Source organism: Dipodomys spectabilis, unplaced genomic scaffold, assembly GCF_019054845.1.
Source record: "Dipodomys spectabilis isolate Male_0828 unplaced genomic scaffold, ASM1905484v1 ptg000483l, whole genome shotgun sequence".
Classification (NCBI taxonomy): Eukaryota; Metazoa; Chordata; class Mammalia; order Rodentia; family Heteromyidae; genus Dipodomys; species Dipodomys spectabilis.
The window spans coordinates 3757626-3768370 of record NW_024871160.1 but is presented as its reverse complement, the minus strand read 5'-3'; the positions used below and the strand labels follow the sequence as shown (position 1 = coordinate 3768370).

General features: G+C 40.5%; 1 pseudogene; it reads left to right on the top strand.

Moving 5' to 3' along the window:
• The first annotated feature begins 8224 nt into the window (after positions 1–8224).
• Positions 8225–9932, top strand: LOC122098644 (annotated as a pseudogene).
• Positions 9933–10745: the final 813 nt, after the last annotated feature.

Here is a 10745-nt window from a genome sequence, read left to right as displayed (position 1 = left end):
CGACCACATACACACACACTCACACACACACACACTCACACACACACACACACACACACACACACACACACATACACAAATCACAGCTTCTTCAAATATTCCTGTTGGGGCAACTTGGCAGCCATATGCAGAAAACTAGAAGTGGATCTGTGCTTTCACTAACATCAACTAAAAATGGATTAACTACCTTAAAATCAGCCAAACTACTGTAAGACATAATAGGGATGATATTAGAACTTATATGTACAGGCAGGAACTTCCTGAATAGAGTTCCTGGGGCAGAACAGATAGGAGATAAATCCAACAAATGGGACTACACTAAAGGAAAAAAAAATTCTGCACAGGCTAGGACATAGCCACTAAACTAAAAAGACAGCCAAGGAATTGGCAAAAGATATTTACCTGCAACACATCAGACATAGGGCTAATATTCAATGTATAAATGGATCTCTGGAAAGTACCCCTCCAAAACTTAATAAACCAATTACTAAATGGGCAGGGGAGCCAAGAAGAGACTTCTCAGAAGAAAAAGTAAAGAATGGGAAAGAAACATAATAGGAAAGGTTCCTCATCCCTCGCCATAAAGAAAATGTAAATCAAAGCAATCCTGAGATACAATCTTACCCAAATATTCTGAATTCTGACAACAAATGCTGATGGAGAAGTGGAGAAAAGAGGAATCCTACTGTACAGCTGGTGGGAATGTATACTAATACAGCAACTCTGGAAAGCAGTCTGAAAGTTACTCAAAAATCGCAACACAGACCTTCCCTAATACCCTCCCTACAGCCATACCACTTGTAGGCATCTACCCTGAGCATCATGAACCAGAATATGGCAAGGACACTTGCACAACCATGTTCCTTGCTGCTCAATTCACAGTGACAAGATATGTACACACCCGGATGCCCCACAATAAATGAATGTATCCAATAATTATGCTATCTATATACAATGAAATTTTACAGACAGAGCCATTAGAAAGAATAAAATAATGTCATTTGCAGGGAAATGGAAGGAACTAGAATAAATCATGTTAATAAAGTTAAGCCAAGATCAAAGAGACAAATGGCACATTTTCTTCCTGATTATGTGGAAGTTAGATTTAAAACACAATGGGATATGAAAACTGTACAGGATTCTAGGCATCATGTACAGTGAGTACAGTAAGGGAAAGCCTTTGTAGAAAATCACCAAGTTATAATCCACAAGCACCTCTTCTTATGTATATAAAACAATATATATATATATGCATATATATATATATATATATATATATATATATATATATATATACTAAATTGAATTGTAAAGATAAAGAAACAAGGAACTTTTTTTCATTTCTCTTTTCATTTTCTGATGACTCTGTATTCTTTACCCAATATACACTATATATGCATGCATATGTGATGGAAGATGGGAGAAGGGCACAGAATCAGTGGAAAGTGGATGAAAAATTGCAGCCACGGAGCCCACTGGCTCTACTGGACATTGATGAAAGTGAACCATGCAACTTGCGGATCGACATGGGAGGGAGGGAATGGAACAGAATGGTGGAACAGATTAGACTATGTAAAAGGAAGGAACTATACTAGTTACCTGACATGCAGAAAGATAACCTTGCTGTATATCACCGCTAAAACAACAGTATTTTTTCAAAAAGAAGAGAGCTCCCAAATGAGAACATACGAGAAAAGGGAAATAAAGAGCAGATAATTATGTTTTTGTAAGTCCTTGGTACCTGATAGTTTCAATCATTAGTTTTTTTCCTACCAACTGAGTCATACCTCTAAACCCAAAATCCTTACAATATTCAATTTTTTCCCTTGATTTCTTCACATTTTCTATTTACTTTTTGTTTTGTTTTGTGTGTGTGTGTGTGTGTGTGTGTGTGTGTGCCAGAAATGGAGCTTGAACTCAGGATCTAAGTGCTGTTCCTGAGCTTTATTTTTGCTCGAGTGCACTCTACCACTTGAGCCAAATCTTCACTTCTGGATTTTCTTGTGCAGTTTATTGGAGATAAAAGAATCACAGAAACGTTTTACCATCATTAGATTCTAATCATTATCTTCAGATCTCATCCTCTGGGATTACAGCCATGAGCCAAGGTACCTGGCTTATGAATTATCGTTCTTTCTTTAACAAGCTGGTGCCAGTGGCTCATGCCTGTAATCTTAGCAACTCAGGTGGCTGAGATCTGATAATCAAGGTTTAAAGACAATCTGTGTAAGAAACTCTGTGAGACTATGATCTCATTAACTGGTTACCAAGAAACCAGAAGCAGAACTGAGATTCAAACTGGTAGAGTGATAGCCTTGAGCACAAAAGAGCAGGCACTGCAACCAGGCCCTGAGTTCAAGCACCACATAAAAAAATAAGTAAAAACGAATTTGCAATCACTTGTGATCTCAACATCCTCAATTCGTGGTTTATTTAAAGCCAATTTGCATCTCAGTTTGCACTTATTTGGAGTGTAACTAAACTTGTATAACTGTTAAAAGAAAAAAATGAGCAGCTGTGTGCAGGTGGCTCACGCCTATAATCCTACCTTCTCAGGAGGCTGAGAAATGAGGATGGTGGTTCAAAGCCAGCCTGGGCAGAAAAGTTCCCATGAGACTCCTATTACCAATTAATCCCTAAAAAACAAGAAATGGCACTGTGTTTTAAACTAGTATGCTATACGGCTAACCTTGAGCAAAGGAGCTCTGGCACAGCACCCATGCCCTGTATTCAAGCCCCATATCTGAAGGAAAAATAAAAGAGTTCAGGGCTGGGAAGGTGGCTCAGTGGTAGAGTTCTTGACTTGCATGTACGAGCCTCTGGGTTTGATTCCTCAGTACCACATGAGCAGAAAAAGCCAGAAGTGGCACTGTGGCTCAAGTGGTAGAGTGCTAGCCTTGAGCTGAAGAGCTGAGGGACAGTGCCCAGGCCAAGAGTTTAGGAACCATGACCCACAAAAGACAAACAAACAACAAAAAGAGTTCAACCATTTAAATGATGTGTACAATAGACTATACACTAAAGATGAAAGATTATATGAATGAATTAATAATTAAAATGATCAACATTGTTTTGATTTTATAAGTAGTGGATGTAGCAGAGAAATAATTATTCATTCTAACCACTCTTGTATTGTTTTAAACTCATTTACTACTTTTAAACTAAAGGAGCACATAAGTATCATTTTACAGAAAAACAAAAGTTGTACATGTATTTTAACCTGAATTCCACATTTTAAAATTTGCCTTTTAGTAAACAGTCAGTATATTTTTATATAAACTACTTGTAATCCCTTTAATACTTCAAGTCAGTCTAGTATTTGATTATATCATAACTCCTCCCTTCTTTCTTTTCTTCATTCCATTCCTTCACATCCTTTCCTCCTTTCTATCCTAGCAATTAAACTCAGGGCTTCATGCATTTTAGGTAGGTGCTCTACAAGGTGAACTATACACCTGTGCTTTTTGCTTTAGTTACTTCTGTTTTGTTAGTCATGTGGCTTGAACTCTGGGCCAGGACACTGTACATGCACTCTTCAGCAAAAGGCGAGTGCACTACTGTTTGAGCCACAATTCCACTTCTGGTTTTCTATTGGTTTATTGGAGGCAGGAGTCTCACAAACTTTCCTGCCTACACTGGCTTTGAGCTGTGATCTTCAGACCTCAGCCTCCTGAGTAAATAAAAGTACAGGCATGAACCACCTGTGACCAGCTCTGCTTTAGCCATTTTTATGGCAGGGTTTTCTGTTTATGAGCAGGCCAGAATGGATCACAATCCTTCTCTTTACCCTTTCTGAGTAGTTGAAATTAAAAGCACAATGATTTTGGTTCAGATATTGATTGAGATACAATAAAGTGAATGTTTGCCTAGGCTAGCCTCAAATCCTAATAATCCTCTCTGCAGCTAGCAATTCAAGTGTGAGCTACCATGCCTGTCCCAAATTTCTGGTGACTAAAACATATGAACAATGTTTTAATATTTTTAAATGTTGAATTTGGGGACAATGAGTACTTTTACTTGCCTAGTTTCAAATTTCACCAAAAAACCCAAATATTAACTTTTGGTTTCCTACATAACATTAAATAAGCAGATAAACTTTAAAAAGTAATTAACTATTTAATGAAAAAAAGCTAAACAATAATCATCCTTACCACTGTAACTTTGGACTTTACAACTTGTCAAACATTGTTTACATCATAGTTGTTTTTTCTGGGCAGTATTTTCGATAAATGGATCATTCCACCCCCATGGTGGATGGCCAAACAGCCTATATCCACAGGAGTGAAAGCCAGGCCATAGGCCAACACACTAAAGGAAGACATGGTCCGGAAGTATTGTAGGTGGCAATGTCCCAACATAAGGCACAGCTTAAATAGAGCTTTTTCTTAGGAAAGATACTCTATTAAGCCATACCTCTTCTTCTGGGTTTATCACTGCTTAATTGGAGACAAGTCTCATGGACTTTGTTGCGTGGGCTGGTCTGAAATCATGATCCTCAGATCTCAGGTTCCTAAGCAGCGAGGATAATAGGCATGAGCCAACAATATCTAGATTACTTATTCCTTTAATAAAAATAAAATGGCTACAGCATGGTTTAAAAGAGAGCTTGAATCCTTTCCTGAGTCTTAGAGATCTTCTGACTAGAAGCAGAACAGCAAACTGACATGTGGGAAACTGTGTCTACCATATGAAACCATTTTCCAAAAGAGTATCTGGATCATCAGTTTGGCTTCTGGACTCACAAAATTAACATTCAATTCTCCACTGAAGTAGAGGGTATCCATTGCATGCTCTGCAGCATCATAAATCACTTGTTGGTCATTAAAAACCCCTTTTTTAAATAGGAAATGCTCAAAAAATTCTGTTCATTGAATAATCATGACAACCTTAGGAGATGGGAAATACCAGTATCCAATTGTATATTGTGGTGCTTGAACTCAGGTCCTGTTCCTGATTCACTTTCTAGAACTCTACTTCTTGAACCACAGCTCCATTTCTGTTTTAGTTTTTGCTTAGTTGGTCATGGAGCTTGAACTCAGGGCCTGGGTGCTCTCCCTGATCCACTTTCTAGCACTCCACCTCTTGAGCCACAGCTCCATTTCTGTTTTATTTTGTTGTTGTTGTTATTCTTGCTACTCATGGGGCCTGAACTCTGGGACTGGGTGCTGTGTCTCATCTCTTCAGGTTAAGGCTAGCATTCTACCATTTGAGCCATAGTGTACTTCAGGCTTTTTCTTCTTATGTGATTCTGAGGATTCCAACCGAGGGCCTCATGCATGCAAGGAAAGCACACTTCTACTGAGCCACCTTCTCAGCCCACTTATGGTTTTTGAAGGATTAATTGGAACTAAAAATCTCATATGACCTTTTCTGCTTGGGCTGGCTTTGAAACACAATCCTTCCATCTCAGCCTCCTGAGTAAGAGTGTAGGCATGAGCCACCTGTTCTTGGCTCCATTCACATTTGTATACAAGTGAATAAAGCTCAGTGATATAGTGTCTTCCTCTTTAACCAAAAGCAGGTAAGAAACCAGAATTTTATTTGAAATTCAGTTGAATCTATACATTCTAGACGTTAGGATTTCTTCTGTTACTCGAAAGGCAGGAGTTTAGGCTTATTTCACTTATTCTTACCAAAAGACACCTTGTAAGCTTCAAGTTATTTAATCTATGATTGATTTAAAAATGAGCTGACAGAATTAACTCTCAGAGTGACTGCCAACAAGTACAAGTTTTGAACTCAGAATTCAGTGTCTACAAAGAGAGATATATTTTAGTATTTTAAATAAAAAAGAGATGTATATTAGTATTTTAAATCAATAAAAGCTAATCAGCTACATTTTCTCAAAATATGTAATTCTAAATATTTCACTACTCTTCAAGGTAAAACTATTGCAAATTTTAGCACAAATTAACAATTTTACATTCTATTTATTTCCTTGGCAATCATTCAAGCTAGCCAAATTGAAAAAAATACTATTTTGACCAGTTGCTGGTGGCTAACATCTGCAATCCTACTACTGAGGAAGCTGAGATCTGAGGATTGCAGTTCAAAGACAGTCTGGTCAGGAAACTCTGTGAGACCTACTTCCAAAAAACCACCAGAAAACCAGAAGTGGTGCTTTGGTTCAAGTGGTAGAGCGCTCTCCTTGAGCAGAATAGCTGAGGGACTGCCCCCAGACCAAAAGGTCAAGGCCAACAACCAACCAAAACAAACTAACAAAATAAGAAGAAAAAAAGAAAAAAAACAACTGTATGAAGAGGAAGAATCTCCAAGTTTTTATTCAAATTTTTAATGCTTGTGGCAACTGTTTTCATTTGGTAAAAAGTGGACAGCTTATATATGTCATTGTGATAAATTTGCTACTATGTGGTTGCTTTTCTCCTATTTATAGTTTTATTCATCTAACATTATTGAAGATGAAAAATCCATGAAGGGCAAGACATATTATTTGGCAAAACTGGTCAGTTAAATTGACTAGTACATTCTAGTACTTTAGCAAAGAAGCTGTCATTTTTATTCCCTCCCCAGGATTTGAACAATGAAAAAAAAATGTCTTGACTTTTCCAAAAAGTGAGTAAGACTGCTCATATTGAAATAATTAGAAGATAGTGAAAAGAAAGTTTAGGGTGCATAGTATGTTTAATTTTTAACCTTTCTCACAAAAAACTTCCAAGAAAGTTAACACACATTTGTTATAGATATTTATATCAAAGAGCCCACTGCAGGTGCCTGACACCTATAATGTGCAACTCAGGAGGATGAGATCTGTGATTGAGATTGGAGCCAGCCTGGAAAAGCAATAATTGCATGGATGATGCTTCCTACTATTATATCATGTCTTTTCCTCCAATCCTCAAAGTGAAGCTGTCTCCCCACATGACCATCCTTCTGATTTATTGACATTATCATTTTGATTTATGGTTTTCTCCAACATCATGACATGTGCATGGAGGCAGGCCATTCACATCTCTATTCACATCTGTCTCTCTAGTTGCCTACAATAGTGCCTGGTCCTCAGTGCTTAGTAGTCTTGTGTGGAGATGAGCCTGTTCTACTCATGAAATCTCAAAGTTCAATCAGGAAAGCTCATCAAGCTATGGTCTTATGGTAAATCGTCATTTCTTCTAAATATTATGTTTCCTCCCTGTGTATCTAAGTCCACCTAAGGGTGAGATCAGTGCCTGACACCTATCAGTTATGATAGCAAAGGTAGCTATGACATCATAGAAACTTATTTTGAAGCTTCAGGAAGACCTGATAACTGAAGCACCCAAATTGGTAGGTTCCCACATCCTGGAATACATTCCACATATATGCAATCAAACCATCATTCATTCTCTGCTGGGCTCAGACTCATCATATGTTTCCCTTCTTTATTTAAAATAACGAAAAACGTGTTTTTGATATGTTATTGAATTATTGAAATGTGCCTCCAACCAAAAAAATAATTCCATTAGTGGAATGTAAATATAAGGCATGGATAAAAACAATCATAAAAACTCCTAGGGAAAAGATCAAAAGTGGTAGCTACTACAAAAGTTGTTTCTTAATCCCAGCATTGGTGTCTCACACCATAATCCTAGTGTAATGTAAACTAATGAAACTTTTCTTTTTGTACCAATACAGGGGCTTGAACTCGTGGCCTGGGCACTGAGATCATTTGATGAAGGCTAGCACTTTACTACTTGAGTCATAGCCACACATCTAGTATATTTGGTAGTGTAGTGGAGATAAGAATTTCACAGACTTTTCTACCTATGTTGGCTTCAAACTGTGATCCTCTATGTCAGCCTCTTGAGTAGGATTACAGGCATGAGCCACCAGTCCCCAGCTAAAAGTTATTTTTGTAAGATATAAAAGTTTACTTATACTGGGGAAGAGAGGGGGAGGGCGACAGCGGTAGGGGAGGGCGGGGGCGAGGGCAGAGCCTGAGTGTTCCACACACCCCGCACCAGCACCTCGTGGCACGCCCCACTCTCCTCCCACGGCTGGGAGGGCTGCAGTCCTCTTGGTCCTCGCGGTCCTCAGAGGCCTGTGCAGCAGCAGCGGCAGCACCAGGCAGCCAAAGCGGCCCATCTACCCTGCAACCCAGGCCTGGCCGGCGCGACACCAAGTGATGGAGTAGCTGGCCGCCAGTGTAGCAGAGTAGCACTGAATGAGCCAACCCTACCGTACCAGAGGAGCCCACTCCCGTGCCGCATCCATCAGGCCCGCCGGCTCAATGAGTGAACAGAGTATCTGTCAGGGAAGAGCTGCTGCATTGGTTTGTGACGATGCCAATAAAAGTGGGTGCCAGCTGTGGTTCAACTGGGTTCAGCAGAACTCATATCTATCACCATACAGGCAACAACACATTCAGAGTGCTGGGCAGGAAGATCCAGGATCATCAGTTGGTGATCAGCTGTGCCATCCCCAAAGGATTAAAGTATAATCAAGCAACACAGACCTTCCACCAGTGGCGAGATGCCAGGCAGGTGTACAGTCTTAACTATGGCAGCAAAGAGGATGCTAATGTCTTCGCAAGTGGAATGATGCATGCCTTAGAAGTGCTGAATTCACAGGAGGCAGGACCAAAATTGCCTAGATAAAATTCACAACTGCCTGATCAAGTTCAAAATGGCCCATCCCAAGAAGAGTTGGACATCCAAAGAAGACAACTGCAAGAACAGAAACGTCAGAAGGAGCTGGAGAGGGACAGGCTGGAGAGAGAAAGAATGGAGAGGGAAAGACCAGAGAGAGAAAGGTAGAGAGAGAGAGGCTGGATAGAGGTTGGAAAGAGAGAGGTGGAGCAGCTGGAGCGGGAGCAGATGGAGCAGCTGGAGCAAGTGGAATGGGATCAAGAGAGCAGACTGCTGAGTACTGCCACCTCTGTCTTTGTGGAGACCCCTGTAAACTCTGATCTGGGAGACCCCTCTGCGTCTGAGCCAGGCTTTCAGGAAGCCTCTCAGCTGTCGGAGGCTCCAGCCCCGCAGGGTGTTATCTTGGGACCACCTGCACCTCCATCTCCTCCAACACTCCCACCAGGTCCAGCCCAGGCCTCTGTATTCTCTCCTCCCCCAGAACCTCCTCCTTCACCCCCACTGCTATCCTCTGGCCCTCCTCCCTCACGCCCTCTTCCTAATCAAGCCCCTCTCCTGTACCACCTCCTGCATCTCCCTTCCTGCATCCTGATTTTTTTCAGGATCCTTTTCAGAAGACAATCGTCCTTTAACTGGACTTGCAGCTGCGATTGCTGGAGCCAAGCTTAGGAAATTGTCACGGGTGGAAGATGCCTCTTTGCCCGGTGTTCACAGATGTGAACTCCGTGTCAGCTAAAACAGTCATGGGTGGTGGAAATGGACCCGTTCCCTTGGCAGGTAGCAGCTCAATGGAGGAAATGAGTCTCCTGATGGCCAGAAGGAGGAGAATGGCCAAAAGGGGATCAACAATAGAAGCAAAAAATGAAGAATCAGAACCTGTAACTTCTAAGGTCTCATCAACAAGTACACCTGAACCAACCAGGAAACCTTGGGAAAGAACAAATACAATGAATGGCAGCAAGTCACCCGTCATCTCCAGATGAGATTCTCCAAGGAAAAATCAGATTGTTTTTGACAACAGGTCCTATGAGCCATTATAAGTCCACACCCTTGTCCCAGCCCAGTGCCGACTGGGTCCAGACAGAAAGCCTTGACTGTGACAGACTGAAGCAGGATATTTTAGATGAGATGAGAAAAGAACTAACCAAGCTGAAAGAGGAGTTCGTTGATGCAATCAGGCAGGAGCTGAGCAAGTCAAATACTGCATAGAGAAGCAAACTAAGCAGAGATAAGACTTGAATCTGGAGAAAAACAAAAATTCCTACAAACAACTGTCAACATCACCCCTACAGTTACGAGCTATCAGAAGAAAGTGGAAAAGGAGTCAAGGGAAAATCCCCATCCTCTGAAACCTTCTTAAGTTGTGACTCTGGCGATCATCTGTTTTCATCTCCGTTTGCTGCTGCTTTGACCTTTACTGCAGGATTAAAAGAGAGTTATGTATGAGTTTCCATAACATTTATGCAGAAAATATAAACCCATCAGGCAAGATCGCCATGCATTGAGATATTTTCATGTTGAAATAAAACCACACATTTCTCACAACCCACTGCTAAAATAAAGAGTAGAAAGGCTCATGAAGTTCTCCCCGCCTTCCACATCCTCCCCTCTTTGAGTGCTGAGGAACTGAGCAAGCTCTGCTTTTGTATTTTATGTGTCTCTCTCAGGTTTGTATTCCTATCGTATTTGGTATTCCATGACTAATTGAGATCAGCGCTATGTAGGTTTAGATCTTAAGATGAGGAACAAATAGAATTGTACATGTTTTCAAAGGATGACATTTACAAGAAAGTGTCTGTAGATGACCAGGTCCGTCGTGAGGGATTGTAGAGTGATAGGAAGTCCAAGTTAGCTTTTAGTGGTTAATTAGAGAAGAGAGCATTAAGGACTTTCTTCAATTTTCAGCCTCCTGAATCTGGCATAGCTCTTCTCTCCAATTAACTTTCCCACAAAAGCCAAACGTTATGGTTAGTCCCATGTATGCACTGAGAGAGCATCTGAAATTCAATTTCTACTCCCAGGACAAGCAAAAATGAAAAAAATAATAAAAATAAAAGGAGGTAGAAGCAAGCACATATTAAAGTTTTAAAATGACCCAAATGTTGCCGGTCATGTGTGTAATCCTTACTACACAAGAGGCTGACATCTGAGGATTGCAGTGTC